General features: G+C 40.2%; 1 pseudogene; it reads left to right on the top strand.

The window, feature by feature from the left end:
• Positions 1–14,701, top strand: part of LOC102392806 — a 78,617-nt pseudogene extending 63,916 nt beyond the window's left edge.
• The last annotated feature ends 270 nt before the right edge of the window (positions 14,702–14,971 follow it).

Raw genomic sequence — 14,971 nt, forward strand, 5'->3', positions numbered from 1 at the left:
AGCTGGAATTTGGGAGAGAGAGTGACATGGGGAGACCAAGTTTTGGTGAACAAGGCCCGCACTTTATTTTCCAAAGTAGTTTTTATACCTTAAGGTATGCATAGAGGATAATGGGGGAAGGGGTGGAGTCATGCAAGGACAGCAGTTCCTGGTTCTAATCTAAGCCAGGCTTTCAAACTTATCATATGCAAAAGTTCAGGTGATTGACATCATCTTCTGGCCCGGAGGCCTGTTAACATTTTAAGAAACTTATTTTTCTCTAAAGGTGATTATTCCAAAGTCAGGCACCAGCCTCCAAAAAAGCATTGGACAAAGCTGCATTTTACATTTCTATACACCCATTATATCAATCAATACACTGCCAAGGACACAGTAGGTAAGGAGTATGGAGACTTAGCAGCAAACATTGGCCCAACAAGTGAAAAACCCTTCACCAATACAATTTCTAACCAATCTTTTAACTACTCAAAGGAATCTGTGTTTAGGCAGTTTAGAACATCTCCTGCCTCTCACAGTTGGGAGGCTCTGAACAATCACATGTGGCCGGAAAAACCCATTCAGGCAGGCTAGAGGATTTCCAAAGGAGTTTGTAGGTTGAAACACTGTCACATCCAAGAATTATTAACTGGAGCTGTAAGCTAACTCTTTTTTCAGAGAGAGGTAGTGGGAGTCAGCCCCCCGTAAAGTCAGAGGTGTAGGTGAAAGCACAAAGCAGAAAGTAGGCAGACTCTGGCTTGGGGGGTAGATGCTCGAGAATTTCCAGGGGGACTCCTGAGGCTCGATCCCGCCTTTGCGTATGCCGAGCCTCCTTCCTCATGACCTTTGTCATGGGCGGAGTTCCTCACGCTGGCTCCCGGCAGTGATAGAATTCCAGTTGAGCTATTCCAGATCCTGAAAGATTATGCTGTGGAAAGTGCTGCACTCAATATGCAATATGCACTCAATATGCAATATGCCGGCTCCCGGCACTCTTGAGAGTCCTTTGGACTGCAAGGAGATGCAACCAGTCCATCTTAATGGAAATCAGTCCTGAGTATTCATTGGAAGGACTGATGCTGAAGCTGAAATCCCAATACTTTGGCCACCAGATGTGAGGAACTGACTCATTTGAAAAGATCATGATGCTGGAAAAGACTGAAGGTGGGAGGAGAAGGGGGAAACAGAGGATGAGAGGGTTGGATGACATCACCGACTCAATGGGCATGAGTTTGAATAAACTCTGGGAGTTGGTGATGGATGGGGAGGCCTGGAGTGCTGCAGTCCATGGGGTCACAAAGTGTTGGACTCGACTGAGTGACTGAACTGAACTGATTTCAAAGAGGCGTTGTAAAGAGTTGCTTTTGTTGTTTAGTCGTTAAGTTGGTTCAACTCTCCTGTGAACCTATGGACCATAACTGGCTGGGCTATTCTGCCCATTGGATTTCCGAGGCAAGATTATTGGAGTGGATTGTCATTTCCTCCTTTTAGAGATCCTCCCAACCCAGGGATTGAACCTGAGTCTCCTGCATCATCAGGGGAATTCTTTACCACGGAGCCACCAGGGAATCCCTGTAAAGAGTAGACAAGATTATTTGTTACTAGGCTGAGCAGAAAGTCCACATCGTTCTTCAACACAACTGAGAGATATTTGTGTTGATACTTTGCCTTGAGAATTCCCCAATATGATACTCCCCAAATAAACCCCTCTTTGATTAATTGAGCTTTTGCTTCAAAAAATGAAAGCATTTACACATAAGTGAACTAGTTTTCTTAATTTCATTCTTCTCCCCACACTTACTCTCACTGCTTACCTACATCTGTACCCCAGAGCAAACAAGAATCTCCCAATGCTCCTACAACTTATGAAATTCCTAGGCCCTTAGCAGCCTCAGTCAACTCACCTCTGGAGCAACTGGGCAACTCTAGCTCCCTTGGAGGGTCCTTTCATGGTAAAGCCAGTTCAGTTCAGTTCAGTCCCTCAGTCGTGTCCAGCTCTTTGTGACCCCATGAATCGCAGCATGCCAAGCCTCCCTGTCCATCACCAGCTCCTGGAGTTCACTCAGACTCACATCCATCGAGTTGGTGATACCATCCAGCCATCTCATCCTCTGTTGTCCCCTACTTCTCCTGCCCACAATCCCTCCCAGCATCAGAGTCTTTTCCAATGAGTCAACACTTCACATGAGGTGGCCAAAGTACTGGAGTTTCAGCTTTAGCATTATTCCTTCCAAAGATCACCCAGGACTGATGTGTTTTAGAATGGACTGGTTGAATCTCTTTGCAGTCCAAGGGACTCTCATGAGTCTTCTCCAACACCACAGTTCAGAAGTGTCGATTCTTAGGCACTCAGCTTTCTTCACAGTATAACTCTCATATCCATACATGACTACTGGAAAAACCATAGCCTTGACTAGATGGACCTTTGTTGGCAAAGTAATGTCTCTGCTTTTGAATATGCTATCAAGGTTGGTCATAACTTTCCTTCCAAGGAGTAAGCGTCTTTTAATTTCATGGCTGCCATCACCATCTGCACTGATTTTGGAGCCCCCCAAAATAAAGTCTGACACTGTTTCCATTGTATCCCCATCTATTTCCCATGAAGTGTTGGAACAAGATGCCATGATCTTAGTTTTCTGAATGTTGAGCTTTAGGCCAACTTTTTCACTCTCCTCTTTCACTTTCATCAAGAGGCTCTTTAGTTCTTCACTTTCTGCCATAAGGGTGATGTCATCTGCATATCTGAGGTTATTGATATTTCTCTTGGCAATCTTGATTCCAGCTTGTGCTTCCTTCAGCCCAGCATTTCTCACGATGTACTCTGCATTGCATATAAGTTAAATAAGCAGGGTGACAATATACAGCCTTGATGTACTCCTTTTCCTATTTGGAACCAGACTGTTGTTCCATGTCCAGTTATAAGTGTTGCTTCCAGACCTGCATATAAGTTTCTCAAGAGTCAGGTCAGGTGGTCTGGTATTCCCTTCTGTTTAAGAATTTTCCAGTTTGTTGTGATCCACACAGCTTCCCTTGTGGCTCAGATGGTAAAGCGTCTATCTAAAATGAGGGAGACCTGGTTTCAATTCCTGGGTCGGGAAGTTCCCCTGGAGAAGGAAATGGAAACCCACTCCAGTATTCTTGCCTGGAAAATCCCATGGACGGAGGAGCCTGGTAGGCTACAGTCCATGTTGTCACAAAGAGTCAGACATGACTGAGCGACTTCACTTCACTTCACACAGTCAAAGGCTTTGGCATAGTCAATAAAGCAGAAATAGATGGTTTTCTGGAACTCCCTTGCTTTTTCCATGATCCAGTGGATGTTGGCAATTTGATCTCTGGTTCCTCTGCCTTTTCTAAAACCAGCTTGAACATCTGGAAGTTCACGGTTCACATATTGCTGAAACCTAGCTTGGAGAATTTTGAGCGTTACTTTACTAGCATGTAAGATGAGTGCCATTGTGCGGTAGTTTGAGCATTCTTTGGCATTGCCTTTCTTTGGGATTGGAATGAAAACTGACCTTTTCTAGTTCTGTGGCCACTGCCGAGTTTTCCAAATTTGCTGGCATATTGAGAGCAGCACTTTCACAGCATCATATTTCAGGATTTGAAATAGCTCAACTGGAATTCCATCACCTTCACTAGCTTTGTTCGTAGTGATGCTTTCTAAGGCCCACTTGACTTCACATTACAGGATGTCTGGCTCTAGGTGAGTGATCACACCATTGTGGTTATCTTGGTTGTGAAGATCTTTTTTGTACAGTCCTTCTGTGTATTCTTGCCACCTCTTCTTAATATCTTCTGCTTCTGTTAGGTCCATACCATTTCTGTCCTATCTTTGCATGAAATGTTACCTTGGTATCTCTAATTTTCTTGAAGAGATCTATAGTCTTTCCCATTCTGTTGTTTTCCTCTATTTCTTTGCATTGATCACTGAGGAAGGCTTTCTTATCTCTTCTTGCTATTCTTTGGAACTCTGCATTCAAATGCTTATATCTTTCCTTTTCTCCTTTGATTTTCACTTCTCTTCTTTTCATAGCTATTTGTAAGGCCTCCCCAGACCTCCATTTTGCTTTTTTGCATTTCTTTTCCATGGGGATGGTCTTGATCCCTGTCTTCTGTACAATGTCACGAACCTCCATCCATAGTTCATCAGGCACTCTATCTATCAGATCTAGTCACTTAAATCTATTTCTCACTTCCACTATATAATCATAAGGGATTTGATTTAGGTCCTTTTCCAGTGGTCACAGTTCCACTTGGAATTTCCTTCACTATTAACCATTGGTGTTGGAGAAGACTCTTGAGAGTCCCTTGGACTGCAAGGAGATCCAACCAGTCCATTCTGAAGGAGATCAGCCCTGGGATTTCTTTGGAAGGAATGAGGCTAAAGCTGAAACTCCAGTACTTTGGCCACCTCATGCGAAGAGTTGACTCATTGGAAAAGACTCTGATGCTCGGAGGGATTGGGGGCAAGAGGAGAAGGGGATGACAGAAGATGAGATGGCTGGATGGAATCACTGACTCTATGGATGTGAGTCTGAGTGAACTCCAGGAGTTGGTGATGGACAGGGAGGTCTGGCGTGCTGCGATTCATGGCCTTGCAGAGAGTCGGTCATGACTGAGTGACTGATCTGATCTGATCTGATTAACCATTAGGAGGTTTTTAGGGTCCTTATTTTCTCCTTACCTACTGTTTGGTAGATATATTTGTATCCCTGTTTAATCAAAGAAAGAGTGTAATTCTTCTATACCTCAGTTCACTGTCAGTTAAAAACACCTTTTTTTCTAGGTTACTCCCACCTTTCAGCCCACTCACTTACAGCCGAAGGCTCTCTACTTCCTACTGCAGGAGGAGCTGGTGAATTTCTCTGGGGAAATAGGCTAGAGGTTTGGTGTTTCCCTGAGAGGAGCAATCCCACGTCCAAGGAGTGGTGGCTGCGTGGGTGCAGGAGGACTGAGAGGAGCTACTCCACGTTCAAGGTCAGGAGGGGCGGCAGTGAGGAGATACCCCTCATCCAAGGTAAGGAGCAGTGGCTGCACTTTGCTGGAGCAGCTGTGAAGAGATACCCCACGGTCAAGGTAAGAGAAACCCAAGTAAGATGGTACATGTTGCCAGAGGGCATCAGAGGGCAGACACACTGAAACTATAATCACAGAAAACTAGTCAGTCTAATCACACGGACCACAGCCATGTCTAACTCAATGAATCTAAGCCATGCTGTGTGGGGCCACCCAAGATGGGCGGGTCACGGTGGAGAGATCTGACAGAATGTGGTCCACTGGAGAAGGGAATGGCAAACCACTTCAGTATTCTTGCCTTGAGAACCCCATGAACAGTATGAAAAGGCAAAATGATAGGATACTGAAAGAGGAACTCCCCAGGTCAGTAGGTGCCCAATATGCTACTGGAGATCAGTGGAGAAATAACTCCAGAAAGAAAGAGCCAAAGCAAAAACAATACCCAGTTGTGGATGTGACTGGTGATAGAAGAAAGGTCTGAAGTTGTAAAGAGCAATATTGCATAGGAACCTGGAATATCAGGTCCATGAATCAAGGCAAATTGGAAGTGGTCAAGGAGATGGCAAGAGTGAACATCGGCATTTTAAAAACCAGCAAACTAAAATGGACTGGAATGGATGACTTTAACTCAGATGACCGTTATATCTACTACTGCGGACAGGAATCCCTCAGAAGAAATGGAGTAGCCATCATGGTCAACAAAAGAGTCTGAAATACAGTACTTGGATGCAATCTCAAAAATGACAGAATGATCTCTGTTCATTTCCAAGGCAAACCGTTCAATATCACAGTAATCCAAGACTATGCCCCAACCAGTAATGCTGAAGAAGCTGAAGTTGAATGATTCTATGAAGACCTACAAGACCTTTTAGAACTAACACCCAAAAAAGATATCCTTTTCATTATAGGGGACTGGAATGCAAAAGTAGGGAGTCAAAAAACACTTGGGGTAATAGGCAAATTTGGCCTTGGAATATGGAATGAAGCAGGGCAAAGGCTAACAGAGTTTTGCCAAGAGAATACACTGGTCATAGCAAACACCCTCTTCCAACAATACAAGAGAACACTCTACACATGGCCATCACCAGATGGTCAACACCGAAATCAGATTGATTATATTCTTTGCAGCCAAAGATGGAGAAGCTCTATACAGTCAGCAAAAACAAGACCAGGAGTTGACTGTGGCTCAGACCATGAACTCCTTATTGCCAAATTCAGACTGAAATTGAAGAAAGTAGGGAAAACCACTAGACCATTCAAGTAAAGCCAGAATGACACCTAAAACTCACAGTTTCATGTAAGGAAAATAAGCTTTTGTTCTCAGACATCTTTATTCCATTTTCAATGAGTAGTTCAGTTCAGTCGCTCATTCGTGTCTAACTCTCTGTGACCCCGTTGACTGCAGCATACCAGGCTTCTTCCTGGTCCATCATCAGCACCTGGAGGTTGCTCAAACTCATGTCCGTGTCCAGACTCAATGACTGGATGTATGCATTTATTAGGTATAATGCACTGAGTGGGAGGTCCACTCCAGATGTCCACTTGATTGTCTTCGCTGGTGCAATATACTGATGTCTTATCCACCAGGTCAAACCGTCTTTTCCTTCTCTCTCCAAGATTACAGTGGTAGGTCACCACTGTTCTGTACTGAAAATATTCTCTCTTGGGGCTAATGAAATCTCCATTGGTGATGGCTCGGGGTGGCCCTCAAGGAATGCCTAGGAATTGGAGAGGCAAGTTAAAACTTCATGGGGTTTTTTTGTTGTTGTGTTGCTATATTTAATTACAAATTTGGGTAACTAGTTTAAAAAATGATCAAATGTCAATATTGAGAACCTTTCTGCACTTGTATAATATTTGCTAATGTATAGACATGTTTTTACAAGATTGCAGATTCAGTTCAGTTCAGTCGCTCAGTCATGTCTGACTTTTTGCAACCCCATGAATCCCAGCACGCCAGGCCTCCCTGTCCATCACCAACTCCCGGAGTTCACTCAGACTCACATCCATTGAGTCAGTAATGCCATCCAGCCATCTCATCCTCTGTTGTCCCCTTCTTCTCTTGCCCCCGATCCTCAAAGTACTGGAGTTTCAGCTTTAGCATCATTCCCTTCAAAGAAACCCCAGGGATGATCTCCTTCAGAATGGACTGGTTGGATCTCCTTGCAGTCCAAGGGACTCTCAAGAGTCTTCTCCAACACCACAGTTCAAAAGCATCAATTCTTTGGTGCTCAGCTTTCTTCACAGTCCAACTCTCACATCCATACGTGACCACTGGAAAAACCATAGCCTTAACTAGACGGACCTTTGTTGGCAAAGTAATGTCTCTGCTTTTCAATATGCTATCTAGCTTGGTCATAACTTTCCTTCCAAGGAGTAAGCGTCTTTTAATTTCATGGCTGCAGTCATAGGTAACCTCAATATTGTGATCTCTGATGCTCTCAAGTATTGCTGTTTCAATAAATGGGTCCACATATTATTATAGTACATATACTTCTTATTTTAAGTGAGAATTTATATGTTAACTTTTTAAAATTTAATTATTTCTCTTTAGAGAGCATTTGGATTTATTCTATTGGTTTTTAATATGTATAACATACAGGATAGATTATCAAATAAATAAAAATCAAAAGTTCTAGCACAACTAATAAAAATAGATAAAGCACAAATACACAACATTATACAGGACAAACACAGCAATCATAGATTCAGAATAATAAAACTGATTGAATGTTTCTACCCTGCTTAATTTTCAAAATAAGAATGTTAGAAATAAAAATATATTTTGCCAGTATTGACTCAAGATAAGGTAGCATATAAAAAGACAGAAAAAATTACATCAAAAACTACTGCTAAAAAGATATGAATCACAGATAAGACTATGAACAGGTTTCATGTAATATTTAAGTAACAGGCAATTCTTAGTTAATTTAAATTATTCAAGAGCATATAAAATATTTCTATCACATTTGGTATGAATATCTTAAAGTAGACATTTGTTTATTTTTGGTTAAGAAAATATTTTATACTGTGAAAAAATTTCATAATTACTGTTGATTTTTTTTAATTTAAATAAAAATCAATGTTAAGTCCATTGTCTAGACAGAACCATTGCTAACTATTATATCATATTACATAATGTGCAGTCTTATTTATAAATCATATATATATAAATGTGTAATCTTAAATAGACAAACATATACAGATAACATATTATTTAAAATATATTTTTCACCTAAGGACTATTAAAAAGCAAAGACATTACTTTGCCAACAAAGGTTTGTCTAGTCAAAGCTATGGTTTTTCCAGTAGTCATGTGAGAATTGGACTAGAAAGAAAGCTGAGTTCCAAAGAATTGATGCTTTTCAACTGTGCTGTTGGAGAAGACTCTTGAGGGTTCCATGGACAGCAAGGAGATCCAACCAGTCAATCCTAAAGGAAATCAGTCCTGAATATTCATTGGAAGAACTGATACTGAAGCTGAAACTCCAATACTTTGGCCACCTTTTGCGAAGAACTGACTCCTTGGAAAGGACCATGATGCTGGGAAATATTGAAGGCAAAAGGATAAAGGGATGACAGAGATGGTTGGATGGCATCAGCAATTTAATGGACATGAGTTTGAGTAAGCTCCAGGAGTTGGTGATGGAAAGGGAAACTTGGCAGTGCTGGAGTCCATGGGGTCACAAAGAGTTGGACATGACTGAGCGACTGAACTGAACTGGTGTACTATTTAAGAGTACAATCATACTGTCTGATTACATTTGAAATAGTTCTCTATTTCGTCTAGCGAATTTTCTCATTTTTTTAAGGGCTGCTTCTAAAGTCTCATTTTTATTTATTTATTTTTTCTCCAAACTTTAGACTTTTTATTTTATATTGGGGTATAGCCAATTAACCATGTTGTGGTAGTTTCAGGTGAACAGTGAACATACATATATATTTTAATTTTTATTAGAACATGTGCCTTGTTTCTTCTAGCAGATCGTTTCCAGACATTGTTTAGAATGTGCACAATATTTCAATTCTGTTTATTTTTTCATTATCATAAAATAATAATGAAGGTAAAATTTGTACATTAGTCCTTGTAAAAACTCATAGCGATTTCTTAAAGTTATAGATTGTAGAATATCTGGATTAACAGCAGCCATACAGTTAAGGTTTTTGATATATACTGTGTCCTGGTCTGTTAGAAAATTCATCACCAATCATTCTACTGCCAGATGAGTTAGATAATGTTGATTTCTTTACATTATCACGAAGCCCAGGCTTATATCCTCTTTATACTCTTTGTTAATTTGCTAAGTACTTCTTCCTTTATATGTCTTAAAGTGTAAAGAGTTCATACTTCAAACAGCTCATAGGAGAGATATCATGTCACTGTTTAGACAAAGAATAAGAGAGGAGGGAGAGCCCAGGGCTTGAACCGATGACTTGGGGTTAAGAGTTGACAGAGAGGAGGCAAGACAATTTCACTAATCTTGGATTCATTTCCTTCACTAGAGAGAATAAGTTTCAAACTAGAAGGTGTTAAACCAACAAAACAGGAATTTGGGGACTGTTCTAAATAAGTTCAAGACTTTGTTTAAAATAAATGATACCCCAGAATGTAGGAAAAAAAACAAAACAAAACAAAAAAACAGGAGGAACTAGATGCTACGGACATTGTGAGCACCTTTAAGAATGTGAGTGTTTTCTTCAAATATCAGAAAGATACTATTGCCAAAAGGAATGAAATTTATTTTTTGTAATCCAAGAGGGAAACTCTAGAATAGAGCATGGAATAAAAAGGGGTAAGGGTTTCAACTTATGTTCACAATTGGTGTCTCCGAATCCCAAAAGACAGTATTGCCTGAGAGAATACATTCAGCAGCTGATGAGCCAATGAGTTGATTGCTGGAGGCAAAGATAAAAAATAACTATGTTGTACACATTCCATTAACTTCCTCAGCATGTATACCTCCATGACAAATGTGAAAGGCTACAGTCTGAAAGAAGTTCAAGGACTAGACTGAACTCCATGTATTTTATCTGGCTTTTCTTATTTCTCTTTTTCTATCCTCTCATTACTGAAAGAAATATTTCATCTTTAATTTCTTATGCCTCACTCTGTTTCTTAATTTATTGGTTCCAGTTCCAAAATAACACAATCCTTTTGTAGATAGACCTCTCTGATAATTTTCTCCTTAAAATCTGTTTTTTCTTACAGTAGAATTGGCACTATTTTTTTTTCTTTTTGGCATGTTCTGGATATGTTGTATATTAACACTGCTATATCATTTGATTTTAGGCAAGTTTCTTGTAAATGCAACAAGATTGGTGATGCTTTTCTAATCCTATTTGAAAATTTTGTTTTTCAAAAATGATTTTAAACCATACATATATACTGAACTGAATATGTTTTACCTTGATTTTGTCATCACTTCATTATGCTCCTGAATAACAGTCAATGGTAAGCTTGTAGCAATGAAAAGCAGATTTGTCCCCAAATAATAAAGGGGCTTATTTCTGGCAAAAGTGACAGATACTATCCATGCTATTTTCTTTTCTTTTTTCTTATTTCCTACCTGAAGCAAATAGGTGAACCTCTTTTAGTTGCTCTAATAATTTGAAAGATAAATAACCAATTTTTTGTTCCATTAGGAATTTATTTCATGTATGTTATATACACAAATGACACAGGTATTGACGTATTTTCTCCATTTTGGTGTCCAAATATTTATTTTCTATTCATGACTGGAATGATAGGTCCATGAATCAAGGCAAATTGAATGTGGTCAAGCCAGAGAGGACAAGAGTAAACATCAATATCTTAGGAATCAGTGAACTATAAGAATTGCTTGTATACTCTCGAGATTAGTTGTTTGTCAGTTGTTTCATTTGCTATTATCTTCTCCCATTCTGAAGGCTGTCTTTTCACCTTGCTAATAGTTTCCTTTGATGTGCAGAAGCTTTTAAGGTTAAAAATAAATGACCCAATCAAAAAATGGGCCAAAGAACTAAATAGATATTTCTCCAAAGAAGACATACAGATGGCTAACAAACACATGAAAAGATGCTCAACATCACTCATTATCAGAGAAATGCAAATCAAAACCACTATGAGGTACCATGTCACACCAGTCAGAATGGCTGCAATCCAAAAGTCTACAAGTTATAAATGCTGGAGAGGGTGTGGAGAAAAGGGAACCCTCTTACACTGTTGGTGGGAATGCAAACTAGTACAGCCACTATGGAGAACAGTGTGGAGATTCCTTAAAAAACTGGAAATAGAAGTGCCTTATGATCCAGCAATCCCACTGCTGGGCATACACACTGAGGAAACCAGAAGGGAAAGAGACACGTGTACCCCAATGTTCATCGCAGCACTGTTTATAATAGCCAGGACATGGAAGCAACCTAGATGTCCATCAGCAGATGAATGGATAAGAAAGCTATGGTACATATACACAATGGAGTATTACTCAGCCATTAAAAAGAATACATTTGAATCAGTTCTAATGAGGTGGATGAAACTGGAGCCTATTATACAGAGTGAAGTCAGCCAGAAAGAAAAACACCAATACAGTATACTAATGCATATATATGGAATTTAGAAAGATGGTAACAATAACCCTGTGTATGAGACAGCAAAAGAGACACTGATGTATAGAACAGTCTTATGGACTCTGTGGGAGAGGGAGAGGGTGGGAAGATTTGGGAGAATGGCATTGAAACATGTAAAATATCATGTATGAAACGAGTTGCCAGTCCAGGTTTGATGCACGATACTGGATGCTTGGGGCTGGTGCACTGGGACGACCCAGAGGGATGGAATGGGGAGGGAGGAGGGAAGAGGGTTCAGGATGGGGAACACATGTATACCTGTGGCGGATTCATTTTGATATTTGGCAAAACTAATACAATTATGTAAAATTTAAAAATAAAATAAAATTTTTAAAAAAAAAGGAATCAGTGAACTAATGGGTGAATGGGGAATGGGTGAGAATTTATTGGGCGAATTTAATTCAGATGAGGATTAAATCTACTACTGTGGACAAGAAACCCATAGAAGAAATGGAGTAGCACTCATAATGAACAAGACAGCAAAATATACACTTTTGGGTGCAATTTCAAAAATGACAGAATGATCTTGGTTCATTTCCAAGGCAAACTATTCAACACCACAGTAATCCAAGTCTACGCCCCAACCACTAACAGTAAAATATTTAAATATCCTTTTCATCATAGGGGATCAGAATGCAAAAGCAGGAAGTCAAGAGATACCTGGAGTAACAGGCAAATCTGGATTGAGAGTACAAAATGAAGCAGGGAAAAGGCTAACAGAGTTTTACCAAGAGAACACGTGCGTCATAGCAAACACCCTCTTCCAACAACACAAGAGACAACTCTACAAACAGACATCACCAGATGGTCAATACTGAAATCAGATTGATTATATTCTTTGCAGCTGAAGATGGAGAAGCTCTATACAGTCAGAAAAAAATAAGACCGGGAGCTGACTGTGGCTCAGATTACAGCTACTTATGGCAAAATCAAACCTAACCAAAGAAAGTGGGGAAAACCACTAGGCCATTCAGGTTTGATGTAAATCAATCCTTTATGATTATACAGTATAGGAGACAAATAGTTTCAAGGGCTTAGATCTGATAGACAGTGCCTGAAGAATTATGAGTGGAGATTCATAACATTGTACAGGAGGTAGTGTGCAAAACCATCCCAAAGAAAAAGAAATGCAGGAAAGCAAGTGGTTGCCTGAGGAGGCTTTACAAATAGATTAAGAAAAAAGAAAAGTGAAAAGCAAAGGAGAAAGGGAAAGATATACCCAACTGAATGCAGAGTTCCAGAGGAGAGCAAAGAGGGATAAAAAGGCTTTCTTCAATGAACAATGCAAAGAAATAGAGGAAAACAATAGAATGGGAAAGAGTAGAGATCTCTTCAAGAAAATTGGAGATATCAAATAAACATTTCGTGCAAGGACAGGCATAATAAAGGACAGAAATGGTAAGGACCTAAAAGAAGCAGAAGAGATTAAGAAGAAGTGGCAAGAATACACAGAAGAACTATACAGAAAAGTGTTAAAGACCACACACAATGATGTGATCACTCACCTAGAGCCAGACATTCTGGAGTGTGAAGTTAAGTGTGCCTTAGCAAGTATTACTATGAATAAGGCTAGTAGAAGTGATGGAATTCCCACTGAAATATAATACTAAAAGTATTATATAATACTAATGCTGTTAAAGTGTTGTACTCAGTATGTCAGCAAATTTGAAAAACCCAGCAGTGACCACAGGACCAGGAAAAGTCAGTTTTAATCCCAATTTCAAAGAAAGGCAGTGCTAAAGATTTTTCAAACTAATGAACAATTGTGCTCTCTTCACATGCTAGTAAGGTTATACTCAAAATCCTTCAAGCTAGGCTTCAGCAGTACTAGCATCGAGAACTTCCAGAAGTAAAAATTGGGTTTAGAAAAAGCAGAGGAATCAGAGATCAAATTGCGAGCATCCGTTGGATCATATAAAAAGCAAGGGAATTCCAGAAAATCATCTACTTCTGTTACACTGACTTGTAAAAGCCTTTGACTATGGGTCACAACAAACTGGAAAATTCTTAAAGAGATGGGAGTACTAGACCATCTTACCTGTCTTCAGAGAAACCTGTATGCAGATCAAGAAGCAACAGTTAGAAGCCTACATAGAACACTGACTGGTACAAAACTGGAAAAGGAGTATAACAAGGCTGTGTGCTGTCACCCTGTTTATTTAACTTATATGCAGAGTACATCATGCAAAATGCCAGATTGGAAGAGTTATAAGTTGGAATCAAGATTCCTGGGAGAAGGAGGGCCACTCTTTAGCCTGAGTAGACCAAGACAATGCTACTTGGGTTGGGTGGACAGCTGGGGGATTGGGCTGGAGAGGAGACATAGTAAATTGGAAAGGGGATGGACGGGACAGTCTGGATGCTTGAACCAGCATAGGGAGGGTTGATGACTGCAAGACCCGAGCAGCAGCATCCTTTATACCAGAAAGCTAGCGGGCACTATGGGGAAAAAAAAAAAAAACAAAAAAAACAAAAAACAAGAAGAAAGTGGAGGAGGTGCTAGAAGAAGAGGAAGAAGAAGAATATGTGGTGGAAAAAGTTCTAGATCGTCGAGTGGTAAAGGGCAAAGAGGAGTATCTCCTAAAGTGGAAGGGGTTCTCAGATGAGGAAAACATATTGGGAGCCAGAAGAGAACCCAGATTGCCCTGACCTCATTGTTGAGTTTCTGCAGTCACAAAAAACACAAGACAGATAAATCAGAGGGAGGCAAGCACAAAGCTGATTCTGATTCGGAAGATAAGGGGGAGGAGAGCAAACCAAAGAAGAAAAAAAAAAAAAAAAAAAAGAGTCAGAAAAGCCACAAGGCTGTGGCTGGGGTTTGAAACCAGAGTGGATTACTGGAGACACAGACTCCAGTGGAGAATTCATGTTCCTGATGAAATGAACTCTAATGAGGATGACCTGGTCCCTGCCAAAGGAAGCCAATGTCAAGTGTGCACAAGTTGTTGTACCCTTCTATGAGGAAAGGCTGACATGACATTCTTACCCCTCAGAGGATGATAACAAAACAATGACAAGAATTAACTCTCTTGAATACCAGCCCCTGTCACATCCAACTGTGGGTTTCAAGCGGGGAAAGAAGGAGTTCTACTTGTCTTGACACCATAAAGGTGGCTTGAGAAGATGTCCTTTGAAGAGCCAGTATAGTTTCTGTGCCCTACAGCAGCCCAGGTGCTTTAAAGCCGTTCAGTGCTGTATAGTTTGCACACCCATCCTGGTGGAGGGGAAGGAGTGTGACTGTTTCAAGGCAACCTGTTCTGAACTTTGCTTAAGAAAAAAGCAGAGGGCCTCCTATGAAGGACAAAATGCAGAATGGGATATGGGAGAGCAAGAGACACTGTAGATCTTCAAAGAGCGTCTCCACAACCCA

This window comes from Bubalus bubalis, chromosome 5, assembly GCF_019923935.1.
Source record: "Bubalus bubalis isolate 160015118507 breed Murrah chromosome 5, NDDB_SH_1, whole genome shotgun sequence".
NCBI lineage: Eukaryota > Metazoa > Chordata > Mammalia > Artiodactyla > Bovidae > Bubalus > Bubalus bubalis.